Source organism: Helianthus annuus, chromosome 16 (genome assembly GCF_002127325.2).
Source record: "Helianthus annuus cultivar XRQ/B chromosome 16, HanXRQr2.0-SUNRISE, whole genome shotgun sequence".
In the NCBI taxonomy this organism is placed as follows: Eukaryota; Viridiplantae; Streptophyta; class Magnoliopsida; order Asterales; family Asteraceae; genus Helianthus; species Helianthus annuus.
This window is the reverse complement of record NC_035448.2, coordinates 136,182,247-136,203,002: the sequence shown is the minus strand read 5'-3', so window position 1 is coordinate 136,203,002 and position 20,756 is coordinate 136,182,247.

Genomic DNA, 20,756 nt, shown 5'->3' with positions numbered 1-20,756 from the left:
GAAGCACGAAGAATTCTCCGTCACTGTCATGAAGGTCCATACGGAGGACATCATGGTGCCGCGAGTACCGCACGAAAGGTATTTGATTCAGGGTTTTATTGGCCAACCATTTACAAGGATGCACAAAACCTTGTAAAGACATGTGATGCTTGCCAAAGATCAGGTAATATTTCTTCCAAAAACGAAATGCCTCAAAATGGCATTCTCGTTTGTGAAATCTTTGATGTGTGGGGACTCGATTTCATGGGACCTTTCCCACCGTCAAGAGGAAACAAATATATACTTGTGGCAGTCGATTATTTGTCTAAATGGGCGGAGGCCGAAGCTCTTCCAACAAATGATGGAAGAGTAGTGGTAAAATTTCTGAAAAAATTATTTTCTCATTTCGGGACACCAAAAGCTTTGATAAGTGATAGAGGTACCCATTTTTGCAATCATCAACTCGAAAAAATATTAACAAGGTATGGGGTCTATCACCGGGTCTCAACAGCGTATCACCCTCAAACAAATGGGCAAGCCTAAGTGACTAATCAAGGTTTAAAACGAATACTTGAAAAAACCGTAGGACTAAATAAAAAGGAATGGGCCGACAAATTAGACGATGCTTTATGGGCCTTTCGAACTGCTTATAAAACCACTATAGGCATGACCCCATATAAGCTCGTCTATGGAAAAAGTTGTCACTTGCCAGTAGAAATAGCTCACAGAGTCTACTGGGCAATAAAAAAAGTAAACTTAGACTTAGAAACTGCCGGTAAAAATCGATTTTGTCAAATGAATGAATTAGACGAACTAAGGAATTATGCATATTCTAACTCCGAAATTTATAAGAAAAGAATGAAAAATTTACATGATAAATATATTAAGTCTAATGAATTTCGGGTAGGAGATCAAGTTCTATTGTTTAATTCACGACTTTGATTATTTCCTGGTAAACTAAAATCTAGGTGGTTAGGACCTTTTTCCGTCACCCATGTTTTTCCTCACGGTGCTGTAGAAATTAAAGCTCGAAATGGGATACCATTTAAAGTCAATGGCCAACGGCTGAAACTCTACCGAGGATCCATTGAGGATGAGGAAGAGGAGATCTAACTTCAAACGGTTAACGAATAAACTCAACATCATACCCGACATGTTACGAACAGGTAAGTGTACGTCAAAAACAACCGGTAAGTCTTCTAACCATTTTCGGAAAAAGGGGCATGCACACGAGCATAAATTTAAAAAAAAAAAAACCTTGCTCGGCACGGGGCCGTGTCCGCTGGACACGGGGCCGTGTCGAGGCAACTGTCGGGATAAAACCCTCTTTTCATAACAGTTACCTCATTCCACACGCCCCGTATTGCCGAAACGCTCTGGTTCCAGGCGATTTTCCGCAGATTTCCGACGTCACTACCACGTTTAACAACATCAAGGTATGATTCTATCATCTTTAGTAGTTAGATTAGTTACTTGCATGTAGTTAAAACATCAAAAATTGGGGAAAAATCTAGGGTTCTTCGTGTTCATCCGGATCGAACTTCAAATTTTTGATGCAATCTGTTAGTAGTAGTTTAGATTAGTGTAGTAGAAAGTAAATAAACATGTATTGTTGATAGATTCGTTCGATTTCCTACTAAAACACCAAACCCTTGTTTTTGAACCGAAAAAGACGAAATTGGAAGGGTAAATGGTTTGTTTTGGGAAAAACGACACTTAGGGTTTCATTTTCGGGGGAAACCGCAACTATTGGGCTAAAAATTTTCAGGTTTTCAGAACCGGGACGAAAAATGAAGTTTTTAGGTTACAGACGCCTGGACACGGGGCCGTGTCCACTGAACACGGGGCCGTGTCCAGCCCACTGTTTGCAGTTTCTTTAAAAATATCTTTGTTTCGTACTAACTTCTGGTGTATTCTTTCAGATGTCAAAGTTCACAAGGTTCAATGCAAGCGAACTCGATGCTAGGGCGCGATATGAAATACTCCAAACAAGACCTGAGGAGTACCCTAGGCGAGCATGTACGGACTTGTTAACCATGGTGAACCAACTAGACCGATTCAACAACATCGTGACAGGGCCACTAGCAGTTGCATTGAACACTCGGCTTCGGTCAGTGCATCAATGCACAATGGAGTTTTACAGTACTTTCGCTTTCAATTCAAGGTGTGACCCATTTGACAATGAAGGGGTCACATTTCGGTGTGGAGGGACAACGTACTCAATCTCCATGGCACAGTTTGGATCTATAATAAGACTATACGGTGAAGAGGAATCGGGAAATGAGGAGAACACTGGGGGATTACGAGACTTGGATGAGACCGAACGTCAAGCCGCATGGCCTCAAATCGGTGAAGGAATCTACAACCCTAGCAGCACTAAGAGTACCAAACTGAGGGACCCGCTATACCGCTACATTCACAGGCTCCTCACCTACTCGCTGAACCAGCGTCACGACAGTAGTGGCGTCGTGGGGTTAAAAGATTTGGTTGTCCTTCACTGCATCCACAACCGGAAGCCTCTCGATGTTCCATATCTCCTGTTGTGAAACATGCATCTCAATCGCCTTGCTCGAGCTCCAACACCTATCTTCTTTGGGGGATGGGTGTACCGTCTTTTCAAGCACTTCACGAACATTCCAAGGTCCTTTGAAAGAAGTCCGTGGTCGGGACGAGTTGACTACCACATTTGCCGAGCCATGAACTTGCTTTATGAGGCGGAAGACGGGACCGTGAGCTTCCAAAGAACGCAAGGCTATGCATGGAACCCACAGGAGGCCCTAGTTCTTCATGCACCACCTCCCCAATACCAGTACCAACCCCATGGCGATCCGGGTCAATCCTCCTCACAAGGAGGCGGTTTTCCTAGCTTTCAAAGTTTACCTGATCTTTTGCAGGAAAACCTCATGTGTACCAGGAACACCTACAATCTCGCCAACAACACATACCACCGGGTCGGAGCTATTGAGCGCAACATCAACGATATACAAGATGATATCGATAGCATCCGGGAGTATATGGCGGGGCATGGGGGTGGAGGTGAGGATAGCGATGAAGACATGGAGTAGGAGGCTTGAAGGAACAAGGAGCGGGTTGGTGGTGAGCCCACAGGTTTAAGTACCCCTTTTCTATCGAACAATTTATGGCCTGCGTGCCACTTGTTGAATATGTTACTTTCCTGAACTACTTTTTATTTCCGTTTTATTTTTCTACTTTATGCTTGGAGACAATTAACTGTGGTAATGTAGGATGTTTTATGTTTGCTTGGTGTGGTATTGAGTGATGAAACAGGTACAATGCAAGGGTTAGAGTGCTAAACCTTAGCACTTACAGGCCCAAAATGGAGAAACCGGGAGACGAAACCTGTTTTTCAGGCTCACAGACTTTCCACACGGGGACGTGTCCAGCCGACACGCCCCCGTGTTCATCTCCCAGACCTGCTGTTTGGTTACTGACCTGCAATTATTTGCCAGACACGAGGCCGTGTCTAACCAACACGCCCCCGTGTTCATCTTCTGTAAGTTTTCGATACTGGCAGTTCACCACGGGGTCGTGTCCAGCGGACACGGGGCCGTGTCCAGACTGCCAGTAACATAAATCTTTGCTTTTTAACACCACATTACACATCCAATCAACCTAAAAATTTATTTTTGGGACACATTGAGGACAATGTGTAATTTAAGTGTGGGGGGGAAGCTAACACTTTGAAACTTTGCAAGTCCTAACAACAAGCCTTACACAAAACTCTATTGGAACCGCTAAACACCCCAAATTTTTTACAAAAATTTTTAAATTTTTATTTTTTTACTTGTCTAAAGTTTAAGTTAGGAATCACAAGATTAATAAGGTTATATTTTTTTAAATTTACAACCGAGAGCGTCGTGATAACAAGAACCAACATAAGAAAATTATGAAACGGCATAACAAGTCTAGTTAAAATTTGATTATATATACTTGATCACATTAAAAACCCATTCCCACAAAAGTGAGTTTTGAGCCTTTATTGAGCATACAAATTTACATCTTTAGACTAAATGCTCATTTTTCGTTTCTTGTGTGAATAGCCGCTTGGTTCTTACAACTCTAGAACTTGCCACGACGATTCATTCCCGGTCCTTACCAACTTAAACCCAAGTAAGTAAATGATGGAGGCATTAGGACTAACCATTTTTTCTTTCTACACCATTATTTTTCATTTTTTTTACCACCTACCCAAAATCCCCCTAGTTAACCCCTTTGAGCCTAAACCTTTCGTTTCTTTACCCTAAACCCTTTTTACCCACCAAAAACCCTTTTTATTTTTCACCCTTTATTTTAGTAACAAGCTCGGTTTTTCGCAAGCTCGTTCTTTTATGTGACTAAAAAAAATATGATGATGAAGTTAAAAACAAACAAGGTATGCAAACAAAAGCTTGTTTGAAGAAATACTTCAAAATAAAAAGTCACTAAAAACAAAGTGTGTTACGAAAACTGACGCTTTTTACGCTTTTCGCCCTTTTACTAACCACTAACCCAACCACCTACCTTTAGCCCAAGCCTAACCCTTCACCCAAAAAGTCCTCTTGATATTTTACAAAGGTATAAAAGTTAAAAAGGAGGAGGATTGATTGCTTGGCAAGCCTATGGAAGGCGTAAGTTCCATGCCGCTCTCGAGTGATTCACTAAAAAAATACACCTTCGGCCGAGTGTTGAGTGATTTCTCCCGTGAGGTATGTGAACTTGTATATAAATGGAATTTTAAAAAGGCATGTTATGCCCAAATAAGTAATTTATCCTATGAAGCGTTCTAAATAAATCATAACGAATAGGATTGTAAATAAATAAAAATAAAACCCAAAAAGATCTTGGATTCCCAACACTCTATGACAAGCCAAAAACCTTCTCTTCTACCCATTCCATTTGGGAGTGTAAGCCACATTTAAAGAGTTTTGCTTGAGGACAAGCAAAAGTTCAAGTGTGGGGGTATTTGATGTGTGTAAAATGCAACATATAAATGACATCAATTAAGGCATAAAACTAACCCTATTTAAGTACTAATGTTGGAAAAAGAGTGTTTTTGTCTTCCTTTTGTATTTTCAGGATGAAATGAGCTCAAATTCACAAAAGAAGCAAAAAGACAGCTAATTCTAACAAAAATACAAGAAAAGGAATAAAAGTAGACTGCCCGAACCCTCAACGGCATCTTCCCAAGCAAAGAAGAGAAAACAGAAGCCTGAACACGCCCCGTGCTCAGCCAGCACGGGGCCGTGCCCAAGAAGCAGCAGAAAAGACAAACCTGTAGAAGCTTCTATTGCCCACCACGGGGCCGTGTCCAGTGAGCACGGGGGCGTGGCGAAAGTACAGCAGGCGCATTAATTGTAATTGCGAATTACAATTAATGAAGAGAGAGAGTGATCTTCGAACATTTGTTCAATGGCATTCCTCACATGCTAAAAGCTACCCCCCCCCCAAAAAAAAAACCTAAAAAAACCCATATCAGTGCATTAACAACATAATCACCGATTGCACATTCGTATTCCAGTCTAAATTAGGGCAAAACGATCATAATGCACAAATAGGGCTAATCAGAAGAACACAAGTCGTCTAACAGACTATCGATCCTCTGTTGCACCGTTCCATGAAATTGTAAGTTCATACACCTTGTTTTGTAGTCGTATATGATAAAACAACTATCAACCACCGATTCAGCAATGTTATTATGTGGTTATTACATTTAAACAGTTGTTTCATAAATGAATTATTGAAAATCGTGGTATATATATGATTTTTGAGTGAACAGAAGGGCTAATGTTGTGATGAACTATGTGTAATGTGGTACTGATGTGTTGTTTTATGTATTTTTTTTTATTAAAGAATGATGTTATGTGCATAATGTTGGATATGATTGGCAACACAGAAGTTGATTTGGTAAATGATAGGGTTTTTACTACTGAATTACGATTGTCGACAAGTTATGTGTGTTAATGAACATGTGCATTAACACGACAGAATAGGCTTATACAGAATAGGCAGAATAGGCTTATACGAAACAGGATAATAAGATAATTTTATGATACATATATATATATACACTTAATGCACATGTGCATTAACACGACATAACAGGCTTATACATAATAGGTTTATACGGAACATGATAATACACTAATTTTATGATCTATATAGTTATGCACATGTGCAAAGTTGGACAAATTACGATTACACTGAATAAGACAATGAGGTGTGTGATACATAGTTATGCACATGTGCATAAAACGTAACAGTATGTTAACATGTACATAAATTTGAATAGGATTCACTCAATAAATCAATATAATAAGGTGATTTTGTTTTTTATATAGTTATGCACATGTGCATAAATTGTCATAGTTGGTTAATATGCACATTAAGTTGAATACTAATCTCAATTATTTATTCAGAAATGATATATAATTTGTATGTATTGTTATTTTGGTGTTGTTTTTGTTATGACATACAATTATGCAGTTATATTATTATGTAATCAATTATATTATGAAGTTATATGAACCTGTAACTCATGGTTGAATATGATAATAAGGTAGCATTGGGTGATATACAGTTATGCACATGTGCATAATTTGATGGAATAGGTTAATAAGGTCATTCATGTTGATGTACATGTGCATAGTTTGCCATAATATGCTAAGAAGGCCAGACATGTTAATGCACACGTGCATAATTATGCACAAAACCCGTTTCCTAAATATATTTAGAATGGAACAAGAGAAACGACGACTGGTGGCGGACCAGTACAATCAGGATAATACAAACTTTATAGGGGTTTGTAATTTTTCGAGAGGCCCAAGATCTTCCGAATAATTACTGTAATGGCACGAGTTGATCGGGCTCCTCGATAATGTCACTTTGTCCGATGGCAAAGATGGTTGGGAATGGTTGGCAGGTAATGACTCTGATTTTTCAGTCAATGCTGTCAAGAACTTCCTGTATAGCGGCCCCGATTTCAGCAGCAGGCACGTTGTGAAATGGTCAAAATGGGTCCCAAAAAATGCAATATTTTTGTTTGGAGGGCGGTTTTAGATCGTATTCCCACACTGACTGCACTATGGGATCGGAACTGTTGGGGCGGAGACGTGAAATGTTGTCTGTGTGAAGATAGCGATGAAACAGCTGAACACCTTCTTTGTTCGTTCAGGGTAGCATAAATTGTCTGGTATCACATCAGTCAGTGGTGCAAGGTGAGTCCTTTTATTCTATTTTCGGCTAAAGATATCGTAATTGCCTCTGAGTTTTGCAATCTGGATAGAGAAGTGAAAGAATCTTTACATGGCATTATGTTCGTGACAAATTGGTATATATGGTTAGCCAGGAACAATAAAAGGTTCCCGGAGAGATTATCCGTAATATTAAGTCTGTCGGTTTTTTATGGTATAAGAATCGGTCCAAAAATAGGTCCGTGAGTTGGGAAAAATGGTGTAGGTTCGATATAAGGTAGCTGCTAGTTTTCGTTCTTCAGGTTCTTGTGTTGAGTTGTTGATTTTCGATTTGCTGTAGTGGTTGGTTCGGCCGCCTCTGTTTTGTAGGTTTGCTTCTGTGAATAACATTTGCATTTAAAAAAAAAGTTACGCACATGTGCATAGTTTATCATAATAGTTTTGTTACCAATTGATGTTAAATATGATTGGTGGTAATACGAATTTTGATTTGGTAAGGGTTAATTTTTTTATTGAAACAAACCTATGGATAAGGTCAGTCATGTTAATGCACATGTGCATAGTTATGCACATATGCATATTTTTTCAGATTAAGTTAATATGAATGTATTTCGGCATATGCAAACATGCATTATTACCTTAAAACATAAGCATTGTACATATTGTATGTAATATGTTTAATGCACATGTGCATACATGAAATAATTGATGTAATATATGTAATGTATGCAGGAAAAAAAATATTCGAAACTGCTCATGGATTGACAACAAGGATGTATTTGATTAATAGGTTGATGGATGAAAAATTATCGGAAAACGATAGACGAAGATGCATTGAAACATGAGGAGTGTTGGAAGATGCATAGAAATAGGAAAGAAGAGCAGAAGGTGTGAGGTTGTGAACTAAAGCGAATGTTATTTGTAGGTAGTTTGTGGACATGCAATACGGATGATCATGTCTGTTAATATATGATGTATTATGTTGTTTGGTAGAGGTAATGTTGGTATTGCACATGTGCAAAGTTTGATATAACATACATATTGGTATTGTATAATGTATTACGAATGGTAACATTTGTTAATTTAGGGTGTCATACTTTGTTTAGTATAGTATATGTTGGTGATGCAAATGTGTAATAACGATTGTTCTTCGGATTATGTGATTCCTTATTATAAGGGTGTTATATTTACTTGTTGTTATACAAAAGTTGTGTGATAGTGTGTTAATGTTGGTAATGCACCTGTGTATTAATAAAAAACAATAAACATGGTAGTAATGAATATATGTATATTTTAAGATATTGTATATTTGTTTCATATGATATTACGTATATGGTACCCTATTATGTATGGGGTACCACATTACATATGTTGATGTATATGTAAAGGAAACGGGTTATATGTAGGTAAAATATTCATGTATGCACATGTGCATTGGTAGAAACAATAACAATTTGAGTGATAAAAAAGTATCACCCGTGCAAGTGCAATCATAAACAGTGCAAGTGCAATCATAAACATCGGAATTTGTAATCATAATATAGGAATACATAGTTTAAATGATGTTTAACCGAGTAGTTCAAAGTAAACGAGTAGTTCAACGTAAACGTGTAGGTCAAATTGAATGTAAACAGTAATTCAACATAATCAAAATGAACGCAGACGTTTCAAATTAAGTATAAACAACAATTCAATGTAGGTGAGCAACTTGAATGTAAACAGTTTAGATTAAATGTACAACGAATAATAAAACAAAATGATCAATATTTTGACAACGAACTTAATCAATTTTTTGATGGTTGGGTGCATTATGACGTCTGGATAAACGTCTAAGGGGCTGTTCATGTACATTTGTATGTGAAGGGTCTTCAGAATCATCATATGTATCTACATTAGTATCATTATCATCATCAGAATAAGAATTGGTTTCATCGTTGGGGGGGGGTACGGAATTCCAACAGCAATGGTAGCAGCTTCATTGTGTATGAATGTTCCTGAAAATATAGAAAGAATGTTAAAAAGTGAATAAAGAAATGGTAAAAAAAAAGTGACATTTAATAAGGTAAATGTTATGTGTAAGAATGTTGTATAAATGATAAACAGATTATTGGCGATGATTATAGGATAATGGTAACGTGCTGCACATGTGCAGGATGTAGATTATTGGTGATGGTTATAGGGTAATGGTAAAGTGCTGCACATGTGCAGGATGGTGTATTTATACAAGAATCGCGTCTGACACTCGAATTGCATCAGCAGTTCTCAATTCTCAAGCATTAGCAGTTCTCTATATTTTGTCTTCGTCTCGATTACATCAGTAGCGATAACGATACACCATAAACCGTTCGTCATACCGATTTTACCATCAAACATTTCAAAATTCATCATATAATTGAGGGTAGTGCACCAAAATTCATATTATAATCGGTATTATTACAGTAAGAACATAATCATATATCATATACTAGTCTAAGAACCCGCGAATTTCGCGGGTGGCTTAACACAAACATTTTATTATTTATTAGTGTTACATAAACTTTAAAAAGTTATTTTTATCTAATGAAGAGCAGCTGATAGAATACCCTATGGAGCTACTAAGCCAATTGATGTGTGTAAAATGCAACATATAAATGACATCAATTAAGGCATAAAACTAACTCTTTTTAAGTACTAATGTTGGAAAAAGAGTGTTTTTGTCTTCCTTTTGTATTTTCAGGATGAAATGAGCTCAAATTCATAAAAGAAGCAAAAAGACAGCTAATTCTAACAAAAATACAAGAAAAGGAATAAAAGTAGACTGCCCGAACCCTCAACGGCATCTTCCCAAGCAAAGAAGAGAAAACAGAAGCCTGAACACGCCCCGTGCTCAGCCAGCACGGGGCTGTGCCCAAGAAGCAGCAGAAAAGACAAACCTGTAGAAGCTTCTATTGCCCACCACGGGGCCGTGTCCAGTGAGCACGGGGGCGTGGCGAAAGTACAGCAGGCGCATTAATTGTAATTGCGAATTACAATTAATGAAGAGAGAGAGTGTCAGACGGGCACGGGGGCGTGTCCAGCGGACACGGGGCCGTGCCCAGCTTTCTGTTCAGCCTATAAATAGGAGTGCTTGGTTTCATTCCAACCCATCCCTTGGCACACCACCTCTCTCACACTTCATCCACCACCCACCACCACCATAACACCATCATCCACCACCATCATCCATTGTCCATCGTAGAGTGTGTGAGTCGTCTCGGGATCCAAGATTGATAGTAAGAGTTCTTGACAATCAAGGCCATGTTTGCCTAAGTCTCTTACATCACTTGGTGAAGACAAGTGTTTAGTATAATACTTTTTATTTTTAATCTTTTGCACTTTTTATTTGGTTTTGTATTAATGACTTTAATAACTAGTTGCTTATGTTGAAGGTGATCTTTCATTATCGTTTGTCCGTGGTGTCTTGGCATTATTTTACTGTCTATATAAAATAAAAGATTTTCACCATTCATATCTCCACGGTCTATATGGAGGTATGTTGGCTACCTGGTCGGGGGTTAAGGGAACGGTTTGGTAAGGGTCTTGCCCTTGTTCAGCGTTTAGAGGTCCTGCAAGGGACCTGGGTCAAATTTAGTAGGATCTCCTTCAATGCCCATAGGTATTGGATGGCGGGGATCCAAACTCTTTGACCCCCTCATAAGTTAACTACTATTAATACTATAACCCGGCTATTTAGGACTGTATCCCTGCTGACTCAGACTACTTAGCCGAGGGTAACGTCACCGCCAAAAGCGGGGCCTACCATAATTTGCATTAATAACTTAATTCATTATCTTCCAATAATCCAACCCTTTAGGATTGTATCCTTGCTGACTTAAACTACTGGGTTGAGGGTAGCGTCGCCTTCAAAAGAGGGGCCTACTACAGTAACTAAGATAGTCTCTTAAACAAGTGCAAAAGTGCGAAAATAATCAAAGGTTATACTAATACACGAGTCGGAACCAAGTGATTCATCTTGTCTATCTGTTTTTATTTTATTTTTATTTTTCAGCATTTAGTTAGTTTTTATTTTCTTAGTTAAAAACATTTTTCTAACTTTTGATTTGATTAGACGTTGAGGATAAACCGGTACTAAAAGCTCTTGTGTCCTTGGACGACCTCGGTATCTTACCAATACTATACTACGTCCACGATGGGTGCACTTGCCCATATGTGTGTTTAGTGTTAGTAAATATCGTGTTTTATAAATTTAAAACTTGGCTAAAGGTGTAAAAAGGGCTTAATTATATATCTAAATTATATTACACTACACACGCATCACCAATGTACACAGAATCAGTCATCAGATCTGGATAATTTGGTGCATATGTCTTGGTGATCAAAAGAAAAATACTTAAGCAAAATAAAGAATATCACAAGTATCTCCTAAGTTTAAAGGTAAAACAAAATGAGATACCATCATTAATGGAGGGTAACATGGGCAAAAATTGTCTATAGGGGTGTCTAACTTTGAGCAACATAATTATCCAATCACCTAAACTAACTAAGACTTTTAATTGCAGCAGTAGACATTTACAGAAGTGTTCATACACAGCAGTAGACATTTACAGAAGTGTTCATACACGATTACCTTGCAGAATCAAACATATTTATTTCCCTAATCATTGCTGGTACAAAAAAACTACTTACCATTGCTCCAAATCTGGTAATTTGACACCAATTAACCAGTAATACAGTCCTGCATCAAATTGATCCAATCACTCAACCTAACTAAGACTTCTAATTACAGCAGTAGATGTCTACAGGGGTGTTTATCTCCCTTATCATTGTTCTTACGAAAACTACTTATTAATTAACCAAATCTACTATCACAAGAATTAGCAAATTACTATGTTGACCACAGGTGCACCAAGGCCATTGCTTTTGTCAAAACGGTTCGTTTTAGACAGGTCAAAAGAAATGATCAAATTACCAAATTAGCCTATTTCAAAAAAGTATATTTACTAAGACAATGAACTACCAACCTAAGTATTAATATTTTAGCCCAATCTATTCGTAATCGAGTATTCCATTCGTAATTAGGGAAACACGATCAGAATCATCGAGGAGTGTGGCACAACTAGGGTTCCAGGAGGAACAATGGTAGGAGGAATGACTAGATTAGGGTTACAGGAGGAACAAAGTATGAGGAGGATCAATAGATGTATGAGGATCGATACCCGATGAATCAGAAGACGCTATATGCCACTGTAAACATTGTGCCGACTGCCACCACCGTGAAATATGTGAACGCCGACTACCTCTCTGCCATGAAAACCACCATGAACGCCTCTACTCCGCCATGAAACCACCGTGAATGCGTCTCTGCCACTTGTGAAAACTGTGAACTGATGAAACCCCTTGAAACCCTAAAATGGAGAACAGTGACAAAAAAAGGAATGCGCGTGTTTTATAATAAACATATTATAATTACAAAATTGCCATGTGTTCACACTGGTTCTCGCGGTTCTCGCAATAAAGGGTGGTTCCTAATGAATCCTTCTCCTATATATATATAGGGAGAGGATCATGAGAAAACTACATCTAAATGAGAAAACTAGAAAACTAACTAAAAAAACCTAAAAAAAGCCAAAAAAACATACCAAAATTTTTTTTACAATTTTTTATAAAAAGATCGCTACTTTTTATATATAAAAAAATTAAAAAAAAACATTTTTTTGTTGTACTGCACATGTTCATTATATGTGATTGTATGTGTACTACACATGTGCACTATATCCGTAATAGTGCACATGTGTAATACAACAAAAAAAAATTATTTTTTTTGAAAAATTTTTCCAAGTATAAAAACTAGCGATTTTTTTATAAAAAAAATGTAAAAAAAAAATTTTTTTGGTATGTTTTTTAGGCTTTTTTAGTTAGTTTTTTGGTTTTCTCATTTAAACTAGTTTTCTCATGATCCATCCCCTATATATATATATAGGGAGCGGTTATGTCACACCCCGATTTCCACGTGTTTCACCGGTGGGCCCGGTGGGGGATTTCCGTGACGTAGTTGGCAACAATATAGTTAAACTACGCAATATATAAATGCACAACGGAAGCATAAAGATAAATATATTTCAACCTTTGAATGTAATATCAAAGTATCACAATTGTCGAAATATAATCCACAGAGGATCAAAATAAAATATAAATATTGTTCAACAGACGTAGGCATCTTAAGCTTGCGAGACTCTTTATTGATGCTAAGGAGAAATATCCATCCAATTACGCTTAGAACCTGCATTTAATCTTTTTAGGGAAAATACGTCAGTTTACACCGGTAAATACATTCAACCGACACTTTTATAAAATGTTTAATAAAATTGATTTGAATGCACAAGGCACAAACTCTTTATAACTTGGGATAATTTATGATTAAATCTTGTAAAAGAATTACATGTTACTATGCGTTCGGTCGCCCGGGTCGTGCCGGGTTAAAGGTTAATAGACACGCCACTAAGCATAAAGCCATGGCGGGAAAACCAACGATTATACCTTTAATAATATAGACACATTACGGGTGTACGCCTACACCCGTGTGTCGGGGTCGTGGCCATTTCGTAAAATGATGCCAAGGATATCCGGGACATGGTCATTAAGCTCCCAAAGGCGTAAAGCCAACAAAACAAGTTTTTAAACGGGTCACATTGATAATACCCAACTACTAATGAGTTGGGGTCAATTGCCCGACCAAGCGGTATTTTAAATACCGTAACCCAAGCCCGTATAACGGAAAATAAGTTAAAAGTATTTACCAGAGCAAGTATTAATCCTTAATAAACAATGCAAGTTTCTTTTACTGGTCTCCTATTCTGGAAAGAAGGTTTAAATCAACCTATTAGAATCCTGACGGGTCTTTAATTTAGCCTTAGCTTAGACCGGTCAGTTTCAAAGGATATTTACGGTTTAATCGCGTGAAAGGCGAAAACCGGGAATGGAATGTGATTCAGACCCGACAAGTTTGAAGACTTGTTTTATATGGGTAATATAATCACACTCTGGATTTTGATGTTAAAACAATAAGGTTTGACCCGTTTCGGCTAGTTTATGTAAACTAGTTACATAAGCCGAACCGTGCGCGCAAAAGGCGTAACGGGTAACCGTAAGAGTCCTACACGAATTTCCTAAGTCAATATGCTTTAAAGAAGTTGTGGTATCAGTAGGATACCTTCCATAATGCCCGTAACGAGTTTTAATCCAATATGTGCCCCATAGGGGTATTTCGGTCATTTTAAAGATCATAAAAGAGGTTTCTGAGTTCTACAGGAAATCTGAGTTTTCCAATCAGTTTATAAAGTCCAAAATACTCTATTTATTATTTAAAATCAGTAGCAACTGGAATCGGATCAAAATACTTTGTAGAACTCAAGTTATGCTCGAAAAGGGTATATTCGGTATTTACCGAACCGATGCCATAACCGCAGGTTATGAGTAGGTTAAAAATCATTAAAAATCTTTAAAAATCTCCAAATATCATTTTACATCAGCGGGTCAAAGGTTTGGTGCCGAAATTTGGGTTTAGATAGGCGTTATGCTAATTGCGCCATTTAATTACTAAAGTTTTCGTAATTGCGCTATTTAGCATAACTCCCATTCTAGACCTCGGATTGATGTGAAATTTTAGGGACATGCTTAGAAATCAGTAACTAAAATTATTGTCCTTTCACATGTCCAAAATTCTCGTTTTAAAGTGAAAAGGGCGTTACGGTCAACTTTTAAGCATTTAACGGAAATGTGTTAAAGACTTGGACAAACAACGAACCGGTCACAGAGGGTTATACCATCATGTAACCTGGTCCTAAGAGAGTCCTAAGGCATATCTAAAAGATACTATAACGGGCCAGAACTGAAGTCAAAGCAAAAGTCAAAGTTTTGCGACTTTCGGTTCCGAACCGGGTCAAAACAGTAAATGGTCGGATCAAACAAGCTTAGACTAGTTAATATACTTATTGTCATGTTATATGAGTGTTAAAACAGATTACACGCCATCTGCATTACTGATTATGCTTAAAATCACAAAATAGCATTCTGATGACTTTTTCTAAGCAAGTTTGACTCGACATTCGGACTAGTTAGAGTGGGAATCAGAGGGTGCCCTTTTAGGGATTTAATGCCCACATGATTACCAACATATAACTACTTTTGATTCGACAAACCACTAGACCATTTGTGATTTATCGCCAAGTCAACCGTTAATTACGACGGATTGACTTTTAGGCTATAACTAAGCAAAAACTAAGCCACAAAGGGTTAGGCATACTTACAGAAGCTTGGTGCACGACTAGAGATGTTAGAAGAATGCTCTTGAGCTCCAGAAGTGGTCAAGAAAGCAGGTTTGAGGTGTGTTGAACAATGGTGCACTAGATGGCCTTTTATAGTGAAATTTTGGGCACAAGATCATTACAACTCAACCTATAATTGCTCATGGATGATCAGCAGCTGTCCCTGAGTGTTAGGGGACATGTAGGGGGCACCCATGCTTCCATTAATGCCATATAAGTCGGTTAAATGATCAAACAGTGAACCTGTCTCGAATTTCTGCATCTGGCACCTCCACGCGGCCCGCATTAAGGATCAGGCTAGGCTCACGCGGGCCGCCTGAATCCTTATGTCAGGAACCGGATCTTCATATGGCTCGCGGCCCGCATAAGCTTCCTTATTTCTCTAACGCGGAGGCCTGTAAATCAAGATTTTCAAATCTTTTGCCATTATTAGCCTGACCTTTTGGTTTCGAAGGGGTAACTTTGCGATTTGGGCCTCGATTATTTACGAATAAGGGCCTCGTGACTTTTACTCACGCCGTTAAGTCCCCGGTTAGTTTAATTACTATCCGAAAAAGCCTTATCTTTTATTGTTGACGCTTCTAACCCCTTGCATACGGAATTGATCATAACTTTCTCGTTTTAACACGGAACTTCGTGAAATTTATATCATATATTCTAGTGAGCGTAATTTACTGTTACAAAGCCTCGGGTATGTTAAAGGGTCACTCAGAGGTATAACTTAAACATGTTGACACAATTAACCCCTGTAGTTTGTAATCTCTCACTTTCTTCCGTATTTCATTCCGTATGATCCATGATTTATCCGTTTGAAGGTACGAGCATCATTTTGGGTTACTGTACAATGTATTTATCCCTCGTTGACATTTTTAACCCTCGAATTTACATATTTTCCATGTTTGTCAACTTTAGTCCTTTATTCTGTATTTAATACCACGTGTAAACTCAAGACACGTGTCAATACATTATTGGACGCAAAATTTCGAGGTGTTACATCCTCACCCCCTTGAAAGAAATCTCGACCTCAAGATTTATTGGAATAGATGAGGGTACTTCTCCTTCATCGTGGACTCTACCTCCCACGTGTACTCGGGACCTCTACGGGCATCCCATTTCACCTTCACAATAGGTATGTACTTCTTGCGAAGTTTCTTGACCTGTCGATCCTCGATTGACACAGGTTTCTCAACGAATTTTAAGCTCTCATCGATGTGTACATCTGTATGCGGTATAACCAGTGATTCGTCAGCGAAACACTTCTTCAGGTTACAGATGTGGAACACATTGTGGATACCACTGAGATCCTCTGGTAAGTTTAATTTGTAGGCAACCGATCCGACACGTTCGATTACCTCGAAAGGTCCAATATATCTCGGGCTTAGTTTGCCTTTCTTACCGAATCGCATCACCCCCTTCCAGGGTGATACCTTAAGTAAAACCTTGTCGCCTACTTCGAAATTGAAAGGCTTACGCTTCAAATCTGCGTAGCTTTTCTGCCTATCTCGGGCAGCTTTCAATCGATCGCGAATTTGGACAATTTTGTCCGTGGTTTCAAATATTATATCAGGTCCTGTCATTTGGACATCTCCTACTTCTGCCCAGCAAACGGGCGTTCTACATTTTCTACCATATAAAGCTTCAAAAGGTGCAGCCTTAATGCTTGTGTGGTAGCTGTTGTTATAGGAGAATTCGACCAATGGTAGGTGGTTATCCCAACTGCCACCTAGGTAGATCGCACATGCACGAAGCATGTCTTCTAACGTTTGGGTAATATATCGGAGCTATGAGTCTCCTTTATGGGTACAAAATGTGCTGACTTGGTCAGTCTATCAACTATCACCCATATTGTATCGTTTCCCTTCTTTGTCTTTGGTAATTTGGTGATGAAATCCATCCTCACCATTTCCCATTTCCACTCGGGAAGTTCAGGCTGTTGTAGCAAGCCGGACGGCTTTTGATGTTCAGCCTTTACTTGCGCACAAGTCAAGCACTTTGCTACATAGGTGGCTATAGACTTTTTCAAGCCTATCCACCAAAAATTTGCCTTCAAGTCCTGGTACATCTTATCAGCACTAGGATGAACGGAATATCGGGAACTATGGGCTTCCTGAAGAATAACGCCACGAAGACCTCCATAAACAGGGACCCATATCCTCCCATTCAATCTCAGAATTTCGTCCTTGCCACAGGATAACTGCTCCTCAGTTACCCCTAGCTTTTCGTTGGGATAGTTAGCTTCTGACACAGCTTCTTTCTGTGCAGCTAACAATCGTTCATTCAGACTGTTCTTTATTTCAATGCTCTTGGCATTGATCCTGATTGGCTTCACTCTCTCTTTCCTGCTCAAGGCATCTGCGACTACATTGGCCTTGCCTGGATGGTATCTTATTTCACAGTCATAGTCGTTCAGAGTTTCCATCAACGTCGCTGCCTCATATTCAGATCTTTCTGATTGAACAGATGCTGAAGGCTTTTGTGATCAAAATAGATCACAAATTTAATGCCATAAAGGTAATGCCTCCAAAGTTTTAGTGCAAATACAACGGCACCCAACTCCAAGTCGTGGGTGGTGTAGTTCTTTTCATGCACTTTCAATTGTCGCGAAGCATAGGCAATCACCTTGCCCCTCTGCATAAGCACACAACCCATACCGGTGTGCGATGCATCACAATACACGACAAATTCTTCTGTTCCGTCTGGCAATGTCAACACTGGAGCATTGCTCAGCTTTTGCTTGAGGATATCAAAAGCTTCTTGCTGCTTAGGGCCCCAATCGAACTTTATTTTCTTTCTGGTTAAAGAAGTTAGGGGTGCAGCAATTCTTGAAAAGTTTTCGATGAAGCGTCTGTAGTATCCTGCTAGACCTAGGAAACTGCGAATCTCCGTAGGTGTCTTCGGCTCCTGCCAATTCATAACGACTTCAACTTTAGTGGGATCCACCTGGATACCATGCTCGCTGACTACATGTCTAAGGAACTGGACTTCTCGTAGCCAAAAGTCACATTTAGAGAACTTGGCATAAAGCTTTTCTTGATGAAGCAGTTAAGGATACATCGAAGATGCTTTTCGTGGTCAGCTTGACTTTTCGAGTAGATAAGGATGTCATCGATGAAGACGATGACAAATTTATCCAAATAAGGCTTGCAAACGCGATTCATGAGATCCATGAATGCGGCAGGTGTATTGGTGAGCCCGAAAGGCATCACTAGGAACTCGAAATGACCATATCGAGTCCTAAACGCAGTTTTATGCACGTCTTCATCCTTGACCTTCAATTGATGGTACCCTGACCGTAGGTCAATCTTGGAAAAATAGCTCACTCCTTGCAACTGATCGAACAGATCGTCGATCCTGGGCAAAGGATACCTATTCTTGATCATCACTTTGTTCAGCTCACGGTAATCGATGCATAGACGCATCGAACCATCTTTCTTTTTGACGAACAGGATTGGCGCTCCCCAAGGAGATGAACTTGGTCTAACAAAACCTTTGGCCAGCAGATCATCTAGCTGCGTCCTTAATTCTTTCATTTCCGTGGGTGCCAATCTATAAGGCGCTCTCGCGATAGGTGCCGCTCCTGGAATGATGTCGATGCTGAATTCCACTTGTCTGTCTGGTGGCAAACCAGGCAGTTCTTCTGGGAAAACTTCAGGATAATCAGAGATGACTAGGATGTCTTCAATTCTGGGTTTCTCCTCACCGATGATTACCTGTGCCATATATATGACACATCATTTCTTCAAACATCTGGATGCCTTTAGCATTGATACATGTGCAGGCAATCCATGTCGAGTATCTCCTTGGATGGTAAGTGGTTCTCCAGACGGAATCTTGATTACCACTTGTTTCTGGTTGCACACGATTTGGGCTTGGTTATGGGATAACCAATCCATACCCAACACTACGTCGAAACCAGCGAGTTTAAAGGGTAAAAGGGATAAAGGAAATGAGTGATTCCTAATGGATATAACACATCCATCTAAAACAGTCGAAACTGTCCCCATAGTCCCATCGGCTAGTTCTACTTCATATTTTACGTTCAAGGTTTTAACAGGCAATTTTAATAACTCGCAGAACTTATCATCCACAAAGGATTTATCTGCTCCAGAATCAAATAAGACTCTTGCGAAAACATCATTGATAAGGAACGTACCGGTTATGACATTGTCGTTCTGGATAGCCTCTTTAACATCCATCTGAAAGACCCTCGCATTGGTCTTCTTCCCATCTTCAGCCTTTTTCACTATCTTCGGGCAGTTCGTCTTGATATGCCCCTTCTCGTTGCAACTGTAACAAGTTGCATCCTTGAGTTTCTTGCACTCAACAGTCCTATGCTCCGAGGACTTGCATATCCCACACGGCTTCGGTGGGGATTTCTTCACAAACCTGCACCTTCCAAAGTGGTGCTTCTGACAGACCTTGCATAAGGGTTTATCGCCCGACTGTCGGTCATTTTTCTTGTTCTCTGACCCCCTCTTGTGGTCACGATTTCCCCGGTGCTTCTTGTTGGATTTACGTGAATCATCATCTTCACGCTTCCTCTTCTCACTGTCGGCATTCCTCAACGATCTCTGCCTCACTGCATCAAGCGTGAGAGACAGAGATATATCTGCCACGGATCTGAAGGTAGCAGGCCTAGAAGCCTTTACGCTAGCTTTTATTTCTGGGGCCAAGCCCCCAATGAAGCGCGCAATCCGTTTGGGTTCCGGTGTTACAAGATATGGAACCAATCTCGACAGAGTGTTGAAAGTCGTGAAATATGCCTGGCAGTCCAGGTTCTTCATGACTAGCGATAGGAAGTCAGATTCGATCTTTTCAACCTCGTGCTGAGGGCAGTAATTTTCCTTGATGAGAGCTATAAATTCCTCCCATGTCATGCTGTACAAAACAGCCTTCCCAGAGGCTTGAACCAGAGATCTCCACCACGCTAGGGCTTCACCCTTGAACGACTGTGAAACAAACTTCACCAAGTCTCTCTCTGCACAACCACTAATGTCCACCACGGTGTCCATCTCGTCTAACCAGGTCATACAATCCACCGCGCCCTTTTCCCCAGTAAAATCTCGGGGTTTGCAAGATACGAAATACTTATACGTGCAACCCCTGGCGCGAGGTGCATCATCGACCACTTTCTTCTTAGGGTGGACACTATTCTCATTGGATGAGTGCCCATCGTCGTCCTTCTTAGGCTTAGACGGAGTTGAGGGTGGCTTGCTGTGAGATTTAGTGTGGGTTTTTGGTTTTGAGTGTGGGGTAGATAAGGTTCTGCTTCGGGACTCGGTGT